This window comes from Alosa alosa, chromosome 21 (genome assembly GCF_017589495.1).
Source record: "Alosa alosa isolate M-15738 ecotype Scorff River chromosome 21, AALO_Geno_1.1, whole genome shotgun sequence".
In the NCBI taxonomy this organism is placed as follows: Eukaryota; Metazoa; Chordata; class Actinopteri; order Clupeiformes; family Clupeidae; genus Alosa; species Alosa alosa.
Window position 1 is genome coordinate 18,863,093 of NC_063209.1, and position 15,112 is coordinate 18,878,204.

The 15,112-nt window shown below is 43.5% G+C and overlaps 1 pseudogene; it reads right to left on the reverse strand.

Annotated features, from left to right (window-relative positions):
- Positions 1-2,312: 2,312 nt before the first annotated feature.
- Positions 2,313-14,874, reverse strand: LOC125286490 (annotated as a pseudogene).
- Between the last annotated feature and the right edge of the window lie 238 nt (positions 14,875-15,112).

The window sequence follows — 15,112 nt, forward strand, 5'->3', positions numbered from 1 at the left end:
AAACAGTGCTTAAGACACTCTTGGCCTTTTCTCATATAGCCTAAAAAGAATAAAATAGGCCTATCAATGAACTCTCTGGGTTTATTTTGTTCCAACGGTAGTCTGAGTGAATATGAACAAAATAATTGGCTAATAATTTGTGCATTGTTTTAGCAAGGGCCAAATTATTATTTAACATTAAGGAAATCCCTTCATCAAACGTAAGGCTATACTCTACAGACCATCGTTGCTGTTTAATGTGTTTAATTTCGCGCTGGATTTTGAAAAAAAGAGTAAAAACTGTAAAACAAACGGCCGAGTGCGAGTTGTCACGTGCTTAAGTTGCAGTAGATGTATGGGTAATGAGGTCATTTGACAACTTTGGGCAATGAATGTAGCCAAAACCGAACTGCATTACCCACAATTCCGTGCCACGTATAGTTTCAAAACCAGACGTGGGATGAACGCGCTGCTTGGAACAGTAAATGAGAGTCTGAGCGAGCAGAAAAGGTTGTGAACCGATTCGTAACAAGTAAATCGATATAACGACCGGTTCATTTCAGTTTTATTCCGATACGGGGCTTCACGTATCGATGTAGCCGTATCTTACACGTTAAAAACGGATACCGATACATATCGGTTAATCTTTACACCCCTAGACGCTCCCCTTCCCACTCTCTATGGAAATCGGTGGCTTCGATCCTTTGTGTGGCATGGTGTGGCGTTTGATTTATTCCTGATGAACTCGGCACGCTGGTGGTAAGGAGCTAGCTGATTGCCCCATCAGTCCACTGCCAGTCTTTTTTAGGAGGTCAGTGATGAGGAGCAATGCTGCCTCTCTGTGGATGAGCTGGATTCCTCATTATCTCATCTTAACACCCCCTCCCTGGCACCACAAACACACACACACACACACACACAAACACACACACACACACGTCACATGTGCACACACGCGCAGACACACGCACACACACACTCACACGAACACACACGTCACATGTACACACACGCGCAGACACACACACACACACACACACTGTACACTAGCCACACATGGAAACGTCTCCTTGGGACTTAATCCAGAGGGACAGAATTAAGAGTAAACATTTCAAGGAGCAATGATCGGTAATATGGCACAGTAACACAAGTGTCTTTTTATGAAGCTGAACAATTTGAAAGACTTCAATATCCTCACTGCCTCCCTCCCTCTCTCAGACATGCAGCATGTCATTCACAAGACATTCTCACAAGCCAAATGGCATATTGCAGGACCTTTATGGCGCACATTAAAAAGTTGCTGTATTTTTCATTAGGTGGGTCATTCATTTTCTACACCAGTTATGCACTCCTATAATTATTCAAATCAGTGCTGCATAGCCCAAGTTCCAGCACAGCACTTCAGACACTAAAGCGAGTGGCAGTGTAGATGAGTTTCAATAGCGTCTCAGTAAAAAGGATGGAGGCCCCAAATTAACATCAAAGCCGTGGATGTTTTGAACTCAACCGAGCCACTGTTTGCAGCACCACAGCCAGCTATTGGAATGGAAATGCAGAGCAATTCGTCGAGGTCTTGCTTTTGCCCTCATCCCAATGTGAAGTCACTCACTGTTAGAAGACTCACTCGTCCTCTGCATCAAGAGCAGTATTTGGCCTAAAATAACAGTCATTTAATTGCATGAATGGCAAAACACTCATCTAATATTCCTTTAAGCAGAAATGTGGCCCTGAGCTTTGGATTGAAGCCTGGACTGCCTACTGGACACTTCATTACTTGAATATCACATTTTGTCTGTCTACTTTAGACAGGATCCACATATATCACATCTTGCCTGTCTACTTTAGACAGCATCCACATATATCCAGCCAAAGACAAATTGTAATGACCATATAAACTCATCAGAAGTTTGTCTTTAAACGCCGACACATGCAATGCAATGTGATAACTGACAGTGAGCAGACACTGAAATTGCGATGCACCAGGTTTCTCATTTAACAGGCTGTCCAAGTGTGTGTGTGTGTGTGTTTGTGTTTGTGTGTGTGTGTCATCACTTCAGGCATAACCACAGCGCTCGCAGACCAGCACCGTGCGGCAGGACCACGAGAGCTACTCGGCGCCAGGATCCGTTATTGCTTGGACATTTTACAAATGGTTTGGAGAGAAATTCGACTTGGGCTGCTTAGCGTTCCTAGCCAAAATGAAACCCGACTGCTGGAAAGCATTCAAGACAATAAGTTAAACTAGAACTGAAAGTGATCATGCTGGACGAGCCAGGCCTGGGTGGGATTGGGGTTAAAAATCCATTAGAATGGACTAACTAGATCCACTGCTTTCTTTAAGACATCTGAAGAGATGTGTAATTAAGCCAAGCTTATGAGTTTGTTGAGTCTGGGCCAAGAAAATCAGATAATACCTGGAAAGACCATCCTGAGAGCCCAGGCTTCCTCCACAGACATCTCACGATGTTAACAAAGAGAGATAAATAATTTCAAGATCTGCCCCGTGATTCGGATCAGCTCCAAAAGTTTAGGGGTTTTGTCTCAGTCCATGCCACACCCCTCGAAGTTTGACGAAAATGGATCGGCTCTTATTTTGGTTTGTTTGTTTTCTTGCATAATCCTGCTGACAGACAGACAAACAGCACAGACAGCCAAATCAGGACACTAGACTAAAAACAAAACCTCCTTTGCAGTGGTAATAAAATGTTCATTAACCTAAATTCCGATCTGATGCTAAATAAGCAACGCTGAAGTGATATGATTAACTTGCATCACTCTGAAACTCGCAAGCTCCAATCCAAATAGACAGCCTCTATTATTGCACAGTTGCTCTGTGGTATCTTTGATGGCATCATTTCAAGTATAACATCACATAATGAAATGAACTGAGTAAATACAATTTTGTACATTTACCCAATAGTCTGTATATCCAGACATGTGACGCTAAATGCTTCATTTTGTGTTCTTGTGTCCTCCTGAAATCTGTCTGCAGTTTGGACATTTCCAAGGGACCAGATTTGTTTAGGAACATTACGTGGAGGAAATGCCTGGCCCTGAGTTGTGTTATCACATGCTTCCCAGAATAAATTAATGTTATTTCATAGCACGTAAATGTTATTACCATTAATTCAAAGTAAAAATAAGAAACAATGTCATTTATGTTTTTACGATCCACTTTTCAGAGTCATTTACAGTATCACATTACAGAATTGCATCCGGTCTGGTATGCAGTCTCCATCCAAGGGGGGTGGGTGATGGTACCAGTTTTCCGTTGACATACAGTCCACAGCCCCAGAGCATGAGAGTCCTGGTCAGCTGGGACTGGTTCTAGATGGACCTGCTCTGCAGCTGGATCCAGATGCCGCTCTCCGGCCGCAGGATCAGGTCTCCCTGGAGCTGAAGGTCCTCTCGATCCTGACAGGCCAGCACCTTGAAGTGACGCAACACCGACGCAAGAATGACTTTCTCCTCCATCATGGCGAAGCGCTGTCCTGCAGGCCGCCAGGGGGATGATCAGAGAACACACACACACACACACACACACACACACACACACACACGCACACGCACACACGCACGCACACACACACACACACACACACACCCACATGATGACATAAGCACACAGATGCAGTTCATACTGTTGTGCATGCCTACATACAAACAGTTACGTCTGTGTGGTCTTTGTGTATGTCAGCATGTACACACACACAGGTGCACACACATACACACACACACAACAACAACAAACAACAACAAAAACAAAATACAGTATATGCAAGTGTGTTTGTGCATGTGAGCTTATAAAAAATGTATGTGTCTGTCTGTCTTTGTGTGTGTGTGTGTGTGTGTGTGTGTGTGTGTGTGTGTGTGTGTGTGTGTGTGTGTGTGTGTGTGGAGTGAGCCAGCCCCAGCTCCACCTGCCAGCACCATGCGGAGGGAGACAATCTGTCTCATTCAGCGGGCGGAGACAGGCCAACGCTCTCCGGAGACGAATGCGGGGGGAAAAATGTTCTCATCACTCCAGTCTCTCGGCCCGAGAAGCTAAATGGGTGATTGATTCGGAGGGCAGAGCAGACGGCAGTGAAGAATTGGGAAAAACTAATGGAGGTTCGGAGGGGGGAGGGGAGGTGGGGATGCCATATCATAACAAGTGGTGCCAGTAATGTGATATGACCCCCCTCTGATAAGACTCGGAAGGTTTGCCCCGCCACTTCACTTCGCCTCACTTTTTTGTGAAGTTCTTTAAAACCTACAAATTGGGTCATTTCACAAAGTCATTGCCTGAGTCAAAGTTTGAGTTCACTTCAGCCATGGGTGGAAGGTTTCTTTTTTTGTGAGTCTTTGAGGTAGTGGGGGATGGCATGATAAAAGGGAAGGTCTGAATTGGTTTTCCAATACTCCTCTTTCCTTAGATCTTTAATTTAGTGTTTTTGTGTTACGGCGAGCTGAGGTTTTTTGAACTCTCGTCCTCAACTGAAATATTCTATAATGAAATACTTTTACAAAGTGCCATACGTAGAATGGAGTGGAATTTAAGTTGACCTTCTCAACTCACCAATGCAGTTTCTTGGGCCTGCGGAGAAGGGGATGAATGCGTATGGGTGTCTGCCGACACTGTTCTCCGGCAGGAACCGCTCTGGCCGGAACTCCTCCGGTTCCGGAAAGTACCGAGTGTCCCGATGCAAGGCGTAGGGGATAATGACAGTGTTCACCCCTTTAGGGACCTTAAACCCATCTGCAGTGAGACGATTCAACAAACCCCAATGATTACACGCGCCGGCATTCTCCTACGCACTGCACGCAAGCATTATTGGCATCCTTATAATCTTCAACAACAGTGGAAAACAAACATCAATCATAGGAATGACAGAAAAAGCCAGCTATTTGCAGCTAACGCAACATGGAGGATGCACAACATCAATCGATGTTCAACATGCTCCCCAACTCTTATCAAGAAGAGCGAAGGCATTTCCATGTGTCTGCACTTTCATGTACTTTGTGGGAAATGTGCGCAAAGCTACTCATAATCTGACATTGGCAGATAAAAATAGAAAACCTGACATCTGCTGTTTCACTGAGATGCAAATAATGGAAGTGACTTCAAACGGCCCTGGATCTTTGTGATCTTGGCACGTTTTTTTTATCCCTCCCTCCCTCTATTTTTTAGATTTGGAGAGCAGGAAGGAGAGAGAGAGGAAGAGAGAGGAAGAGGGCAAGAGAGAGAGAGAGAGAGAGAGAGAGAGGAAGAGATAGAGAGAGAGGGTGTGAATAGTGCAGTGATAGTCTGCTGCCGCCTGCTGATGGGACAGTCCTCGCAGATGCTTCGCGCAAACAGGGGCACGGACGGGAAGATGCGCTCCTTGACGACGCAGTCCAGGTAGCGCAGCTTCTTCAGGTCCTCAGCGGTCACATGGCGGTCTGACACTCCTGCACAGCAGATTGCAGGGACCAGGGTCAATGTCACAGCACGGGGGACATAAGGGCAGCCACTGAGCGAAACACCAATCACATTCAAATTCACATTTAAATCCACCAATCACATTCAAATTCACATTTCACGCCTCTCAGCTCATTTCAATATTCACATCCAATCACATTCAAATCACACAGTTCTTTGATGCCACTGAGCTCATTTCAATATACCAACAGACAATAAAAGAACACACACACACTAAGCTTCATGTTCAATGGAGTGTGTGTGTGTGTGTGTGTGTGTATTCACGTTCAATCAAGTGTGTGTGTGTGTGTCTGTGTGTGTGTGTGTGTGTGTGTGTGTGTGTGTTCACGTTCAATGGAGTGTGTTTGTGTGTGTGTGTGTGTGTGTGTGTGTGTGTGTGTGTGTTCACGTTCAATGGAGTGTGTGTGTGTGTGTCATCATCCCTCTCAGCATTACAATGACTCTTGAATCATGACTCGGAGCGGGCTGATGATTGTGAAAGGCTTGTCGTACCGAATACTTCGTCCAGCTCCTGGTGCACCTTTCTCTGTACCTCTGGGTTCCCTGACATGGAACAAAATGCCAATGTGTCTTTGCTCCACCCGGATCACATCCCTACAGGTCTTGGCTGTGGCTGATGAAATATATAGGACTTTTTTGTCACATCCATAACACCAGTGAAATGCCTTGGCATTTGCATGATGTGAATGATAACATTAATTTTTGGTGCATTTTTTCTCATGTACATTCTTCAGCCAAAAATAGCAAATGCTCAAATTTCATGTAATCATTCACATCATACCATACCATCAAATTTTATTGGCGTTATTGATGTTACAAAAAACATAATTTTCCATGGAATTGCCCTATAACAGTATGCCCATAACTTTCTGTCTGTCTGTCTGTCTGTCTTGGGAGAATGTATACATGTCTTCTATTCTACTGTAGAGAACTTTAGCTGAGTATACCTGATATAAAAGTTGCAGTTTTCCGTATATGAATTTCTTTTGGCTAAAGCAATTAAACAGCAGTCAGTGAACAGGGAGGTCTCTAGGTGTGTAGGTGTGCAGTGTAATGGCGTTTACCTCAAACATAAAGGTGTCCACCTCCTCCTGTATGTCTTCATGGCTTAAGTAGTTGCCATCTTCATCGGTGGTTTTCAGTAGTGGTTTTTTTCTAAGAAAGTGCGTCTCTTCCTGCCTCCCTGGTCTGACTCGCCATCTGACTCCCCACCGGCCATGTGCTCAGCTCTCTCCTTAATCACCTGTGCATCACCAAAACAATTTCATTCACCACAGACAAACCCAATGTGTCATCAGTGTTTATGTTTTTACTTCAGTAGATAAACAGGCACATTTCTAGTGAAGGTGTGCAGGATCCTGAGGCAGTGCTGGTGTTCTTTTCCCTCGCCCAGCAAGTTGTAGACCCAGTCAGGCCATAACCACGGAGCTCTCTGTCTTCTGCTGACGATGTCACTCATCCTGCCATAGAGCCATTTAGATATAGTAAAAACAGTTTTCATATGACGTCAGACCAAAAGTTAACTTTCTATCGTGCATGAACAAGGAATATAAATGGTATAGTTTTATTAGTTATGAAACCTCTACACTGATTAATCATTGCAGCTATTAGAAGGAACATTTAATTAAGGCAAATACAGAACGTATTACCGCTCCAATACTTCTCAGCCTTATAGCAAAAGTTTGAACATTTTAAAATATTTCTATCTGACGGAGAATATGATGTTAGAATATGACTCACTTGTAAACACTGCGGACGTATTCAGACTCTGAATTACTTTGTGCATAGATCTCCCATTGCAGTCTCTGAGACAAAAGAAATACAGTCTGTCAGTTCCATAGACACATTCTATGTGTCAGTTCCCTTAGATGGGAATTCCATCGTTGCATTTTATGACCCTAATGAACATGAAGGCATATTGAAGCCTTCATATTGAAGCCTTCATATTGAACTCTGGACAACTTATTATGGAGCCAAATTATTTTCTAGTACACACCTGGTAAAGGCTGAGGCTTTCCTGATTAACCACCACCGACATACACACACACACACACACACACACACACACACACACACACACACACACACACACACACACACACGGACACACACACACACACACAAACACATACACACGCACGCACGCACGCACGCATGCACGCACGCACATACGAGCACGCACACACACACACACACACACGCACACACACACACACACCCACACACACACACACACACACCCACACACACACACGCACACACACCCCCACCACATATAATATCAAGAGCACAGAGGGTGATGAGGCTGAAGCAGTCGAAAGCCGCCCCACCCACGCGTCTCTGCAGCTTGCTGACCAGCACCTCGGCCTGCTCGTTCATCACCTCCAGGAAGTCCACCAGGATGGAGAAGTGGAACGTGGGGGTCAGCATTTTGCGCCGACTGCGCCACTTGTCACCCGTGCTGCCGTGGTGAGAGGGGAGTGTGTGTATGTGTATGTGTATGTGTGTGTGTGTGACCGCTCTCGCCTGCTCAAAACAGAGAGGAATGATAAAAGCAAGCCAAGAGCTGGGTGGGCCAATCGTTTATTTGCTTAGTGCCTGCTTAAGCTGGATAATAAACGCTTGAATGTTGTGCACTCACTGCTCCTAAGAGGCCATAGTTAGAAGGACAAGCATATCTGCACTACAGTGGGCATCGCTTTCAAATGACCACTTCATTCACAAGATTACGCCAGCGGAAGCTGCGTGAAGCTTTAGTACCACTTTCAGCCACTGTGCGTCGCTCTGCCACTGTACATCGCTCTGCCTGCCGTCCCTTACATAATTGTTGCCGAGTAATCCCAGCCTACTTAATTCAATAACAAAATAAATCATGCATAATTAAACATTACCTCGATTTAGGCTACTTGGGTATGGCTTAAGGCTTGACTACACGAAAATCGAAATCGAAATTTGCTGTCTACATTATTGTCAGTGTTGGGGTTAACGCGAACTTCACGCAAAATCAAAACAGTGGTGTGATAATTGAGCCAGTAGAGAAATAACTGTTCAGAATTAATCTGTAGCCTTGGGTAGGCTTCTGCAGAAAACAATGTTGTTGCCGATTTAATACTATCTGGCGGCGTTTTAACAGGCTACACAATAGAGGCTTAGACAACTATGACCCACGTTTTGGTTTCGTAGAATTAATTTGCCCTACTTCTTGACTGCAATGTAGTCAATTGACTGCTTGACATGTCATTTTTATTTTTCTGTACAATAAACAATTACATCTGCTTTTACATTTTTACAGAATTACATTCATATTTGGCTGACTGCAGACGCGCCACTTCCCTCCCCATATTCCAAGATTAAGATAGTATGAAGTGCTTTTTGTAAAAAGAATAGTTAAAACGAATAGCTATTTGCAATTTGACAAAACACTGGTCCTCATTTTGCGAATGCGAGGATGATATGAGCCTGTTGCATTTAGTTAGATGTCCGAGTCACGCATAATGTTTGAAAACCACTGGCTCGTAATCACAATAATTTAACACACGACAGTTGGAAACCACTGGCTCGTAATCACAATAATTTAACACACGACAGTTGGAAACCACTGGCTCGTAATCACAATAATTTAACACACGATAGTTGGATAACCTACTTCATCATGTCCCCATGCCTACATTTTTGTGAGTAGCATAGATATCGTTAAAAACAATAAAGTAGGCCTATGGCTCTCCGTTTGGGACATCGAAAACTTATATTTTTAATAGACTACCGTCGAAGATGCTGACTTGCAAAAGCCTCGATAACACGTTATCTCCACTATCATCAGTCATGCCCCTTGATCAAAGTGGGGAATGAAATAAAAAGTTTGAGAACCACTGGCTTAACAAGTTACCTACAGTCCAGAACACAGAATCTGTTGCAATATTCTGATGATCGGCGATGATATCGGCAAATGTTTGTTTTCCAAAGTAAGAATTTCACTTCACCATGCACCTTCGACAATACCTGGCCTACCTGGTATCATTACAAACATTATTCTGTGTCCTAAAACTGGCATATTTTATGGCATTGTGTCATGTAAGTTCGTTGCAAAATCTAGAGAAATGTGTGAGGTGGTCAGCGGGGGACAACTGAGACACACATTGGATTGTGTTCTTACTTGAACACTCCACACTATCCACAGCTGTGGTAGGCCTATCAGGGGCAGGAGGATTACTGTCAGCGCAGGCTTTATATAAAATTCTTCAACAGAAGGCCTCGAATGTTGTCTTGTTTGTGGAGCGCTTTGCTTCGCTTCTGTAATTTCGGCTTCATTGAAAATGAGGGCTTCCCTCAATGACCCTCCGAGAATAAATAAAGGTTGAATGAATGAATGAATGCAGGCTTGCCCAAAATAAAGGCATGTGGTTTGCGCAGCCTACAGTAAATAACAGACCCGCCAGAATGTGCGTTATGATGCTTTTTTATGAGCAAGATGTTTTGGTACCCTACGCACACTGCATGTTCTTAAATAACAATGATCATCAGTAATATTCGACCATTCATTTGGGTAAATGGGCAAGCGTGACCACCTTGATTGGCTGATTGGCTGATGATTGTAACGCGGGCATGATTCCAAACACCTCCCTTACGATGATGAGTGACAGGTCTCAGAATCGTCGCTAAACAAGGACGGAAGATGATGAATAACTGGGGCGTGGAGGGCTATTCACAAAGGCTTTTATCTTACTACTAGGAGTAGGCTACTCCTAAATCGCACTTAAAGATTTTAGATTGGAGTTTTCTCTTAAAAGTTATTCACAAAGCCTTTCAGACAACTCCTAAACTAGGAGTGAGTCTTCGTGGCTATGGATGACGTCATTACTCATGCACGAGCTTGACTGAAGTGACCACCTTGATTGGCTGACGATTGTAACGCGGGAATTCCAAACACCTCTCTTCCGATGATGACTGACAGGTGACAGGTCGGAGAATGCGTGCGCTACACAAGTAGTGCGAAGGACGGAAGATGATTAATAACTGAATAAAAAGGCCTAGCCTAAATGAATAAAGAGTAAGGCAAAACAAATAGCTTAGTAGCCTAATGAAACATAGGCCTATGGATTGATGCAGTAGCCTACCTTTGCAACATTATTAAATGAATCTGTCACCATATCCCTAGGCTACGTTTGCAAAGAGGAGAACATTTTAATTTGATTCACAATGAAACGTTACATTTCATTTACATGTTAACAATGAGTAGTTTTGGTTGTTGTTGGTGGCGTTATTGCATCCCTTTTATGAATGCAAAATTGTTCCCTTGCGATTGGAAGCTCCTGTTGCGCATAGGCTATTTCAAAACATCGCAACGTAAAATGCCACAAGAAAGCTGTTTATGAATAGGTCTTAGTGAGTTAGGAGTCCTCTCGACTTAAGCTGTCCCAGACTTAGGTGCTACTTTTAGGTCTAAAATGCTTCGTGAATTACTTTTTGTGAAAAAATTAGGAGTCCTAAAGTTAAGAGTGACACGCCCATTATTTTTAGGAGTTGCTCCTAAATTCGCCAGTTTAAGGCTACTACTTTTAGCCTTAAAATTCTTTGTGAATACGGCCCCTGAATAAAAAGAAGATTTTTCCTGCCATCTAAGGCACGAGCGCATCTGTGAGGCCAAGCCTCACCAAGTAGCTCGTTTGTTTACAACTAACATTCAATTTAATTAAACTGCTTTATAGGCTATGCCGAAATAGTTTTCAACATTTTGAATATTAGTGTCGGGTGAATTGAAATGTTCTCAAAGTAGCCTTATGGCTGAAAGCTGCTTGGGACCCCCCCGTCAAGCAATATAACCATACAAACGCGCTTCCTGCACTCATTGTTTCAAAAGGAGTAATTTAGGCTTTGTCAGAACTGAAGAGCTGTGGACGGCACGGCACGGTATGCCCAATGAAAATAAATTAACGCAACGCAACACAACACAACACAGACCCCGCTTCTCTCGCGTCAGTCACTGACATGAACGAAACACAGAACCCGCTTCTCTCACGGCAGTCACTGACGGTAACCTAGAATAAATGCATGGGGAAAAACACTTCCCCATGACAAAGACATCGTAAAACACTGAAAGTTAATATTTTGTCACTAGCAACATTCATCTGTCCTTTGTCAAATGTATTATGTTCCAAGTACCCTATCGCGCAATTCTGCTTCATAAAGTTGAACAAATACATTTGCTTATTTCACAGAAAAATATAAATAGCCAGTCTACAGTGCAGAGTTGGTAAGTTATGGTAGGCCAACCTGCAGTGAACATACAAACAGGGGAAATTATTTCTCTTGCAGCTGAGTAGCCTCAGGTGAGCACGTGACATAAGGCCTAACATGCAAGCCAATGAATCGTGCTCTCACGACAATCAATCGCCGTTAAACTTAAATAGGTTAACATCACTCTAAGTTCGCCTTCAAGCAAGGAAAAACGATGATTTGAAGACATCTGTTTTCGTTGGAAGGGCAAGGGGTAGCAACAGGGCAACACAGAGACAGGCCCGATGGCAGGGCTGTTTTGAGAGTATTAAAATATGGGATATTCTACGGAAAACATTAAAACGGCAAGACAGCGGGAAAGTTAAAATACGCGGATAAACACGGAAAAGTTGGCATGCATTGTTTCGGTCCCCGTGCACAGGTATTTTTTGTCATACTATTAATCCAGGTTGTATTAATCACATATGATTATTTGTGAAATTGTGCAAACAGGCGCAACACATTTGAAAAGGAAAGACTGGTAGCATGCAAGCTCACGGAAAGATTGATTTAAGAACGTTATCACAAAGTGTGTGGCTGTGGCGCGGGCGAAGACAATTGGCAGGGGAGGGTCATGTCTTTTTAACAATTCTGTCGGAGGGTCATTGAACAATTTCTAGCAGGCAAGAGAGGGTCATGCAACTTCCAACGGAAGCACTCAAAATTCCTCCGGTGGCCCCCCTCAATAAATAAATAACGATCAGTCCCTAGATTGCTGCTGGGCTAGCCTATATGTCTTGGTTCTGTTAACAACTCATTGTCAAACGCATAGCCTATCTCGCGGTTGCATCCATTACAAACAAACATGCAATGTGAACGTCTGGGATTGGGGAGAGCACTAAATGCTCTACTGAATAAGCACGAAGTCAAACCTTTAAATGAAAAACACTCTTTAATAATCCAAAAAAATAAACCGCTAATGAAGTAAACTTGCGACCATCAAAAATCGTTTATCGCTTGTAACTCCGTGATACCAGGACGTAACAGGAAGGCATTTGGCTGAGCAACGGAGGTTAATATGCTCCATGTTTTGTCCAAACTGTCTATCATCGTTGCACTTTCGGAGAATACCGGAATGTTTCATTCGTCCCCTCGTTTCAATCGTCCGGTTGTACCTACTCAAAAAACGCAGATAGAACCTTATTATTTTTTAAGGTAGCGAAATAGCGTTCAGCATGATTCATGCCCAATTAATTCCCCCTGTTAAAGTGTTCGCCTTTGTAGTTTGGTTTCGTGATAGCCTATGATAAACGGCTTATGGCCAAATATGTGAAAATGTTAAAATAGGCTACAGTAGGCGATAAACCGGAAAAAAAGTTGACAGTGATTTTTTCATAATCACTTTGGAGGGTCATAGAAAAATGTATTGCTGGCGAGGGAGGGTCACGCTTTTTGGACTAATGCTCCCAAAACTCCTCCGTAGCCCCTTAAATAAATAACGAACAGTCCCTAATGAAGTAAACTTGTGACCATCAAAAATCGTTTATCGCCTGTAACTCCGTGATAACAGGACGTAACAGGAAGGCATTTGGCTGAGCAACGGAGGTTAATACTCTATATTTTGTCCAAATGATGTCTGTCTATCATCGTTGCACTCGGAGAAAACCAGAATGTTTAATTTGTCCTGCGTCTCTACGGCTGCAAACGGATTCACTTTCGCAGTTAACCAAATATTTCTTTATTAGGGCAGGGCAGGCATATTTCTGGCTATTACATTATTTCTAAACCAGTCTGCTAAAGTCTGTAGTGAAGTCTGTGTAGGGTTTTCCAGGCTCCATTTCTTTTTACGAGACACCCTGCTCACTTGAGCCATCTACCGGTTGTTTGGGTTGTTGCAGCGTTTCACTGGAAAAATACAAATTAAAGTCGCGTGATACCGCGTGATCCCACGCGCGGACCGCGAGTGAAGCTGGCCAAGTCGAAGCACTGCCCACTGTATGCAGAGCTTAAGGACGCATGCTTAGATGGCCAAGCACGTGTGCACTATGCACAGCTTAAGTACGCATGCTTAGATGGCCAAGCGTGTGTGCACTATGCACAGCTTAAGGACGCATGCTTAAATGGCCAAGTGTGTGTGCACTATGCACTATGCAGAGCTTAAGGATGCATGCTTAGATGGCTTAAACAGATTTGTTGGCCTGTGCTGGTAAGCATGACGTGAGTGAGCCCCTACCTGGTGAGCAGCCCTGTCCCGAGCCAAGGTTCCAGAAACGAGTAGGAGAATGATTTGTCAAGGTGCCTGAAGGAGCTCAGGACCCCCTTGGAGAACAGAAAGATGGGGCATTACGTTGTGGCCATTTTGGACACCACATGCAATTACAAGAACTGATTGCAGCCCACTGGCAAACATAAAAATGGCACTTAGGCTATTATTTACTACGGCAGAAAATATCAACACACAACACACACCCCAACCCCTTACAGTACATGCATTGCTTACACATTCTGACATACCCAATACATGTACAGCTAAGATGCCTCAAGTCTTAAGAAAGGTCTTTAGTTGCAAACATGTGAGGATAAGTCCTATAAGAATCCCTAATGAGCAGTTTACTACCAGATAACTTCAAAATACCCCAAAAGTATTTACCTCAATGGTTTCTGCATGAAAAAGAACAACCAAAGGCACAGGTCCAAGCCATACTTTTGCCAGTGGAAGGTTTCTGAATTCATTGGTGTTTTCAATAACCTGGTTGAAGAAATCTGTAACACAAAAACAAAACTTTACTCCTGTGCTGCAGTGCCCTTCAATCAACTATTTTTCTGGCATTTATATTTCTTTCTAAAACCTTTCTACTATTTCTTTCCAAAACATGTTAACAATGTTAAAGTAAGCATTCCCTTTTAGGTATCAGAGCCTTTGTGGTAATTGAGACTAGATAAATCCATTAGCACCTACCTCCTGCATTAGCTTTGAACTGCAGAGCATTGCCAATGATCCGGTACGCGCCTGGCATTCCTGGAATTGGCTTCATCTCATTCCATTTGTGCACATATCGTTTAAGTGGCTCATATGTGAGGTAGGCCAGAAGGAGAGAGCACAGCATATAGCTCAGAGCATACAACCCTAACAACACTGTCATTTTGGAGCGGACGGATTGACGGACCAGTCTCTAATGTCCTGAAATTATGCCGAGAGCTGCTTTCGATGTGAACTTTGGCCTTAGCTCACCCACTCTGTTTGGGAGTCAGGCGCGTGCCAGCCATTTATCGGGCCATTTAATTTATGAGCCAGCAAATGTAGGTTATCTGCAGGTGAACGTCGGGGCTTTGGAATTGGATCATTAACAAGCTGATATATATATCGGATGAGGGTTTCTATCAACAATAACAACAATGAAAACAAACCTTCATGAGCCATTTGTAGCGTTCTCAGTATGGCTTTTTGAAAAGCCTAGA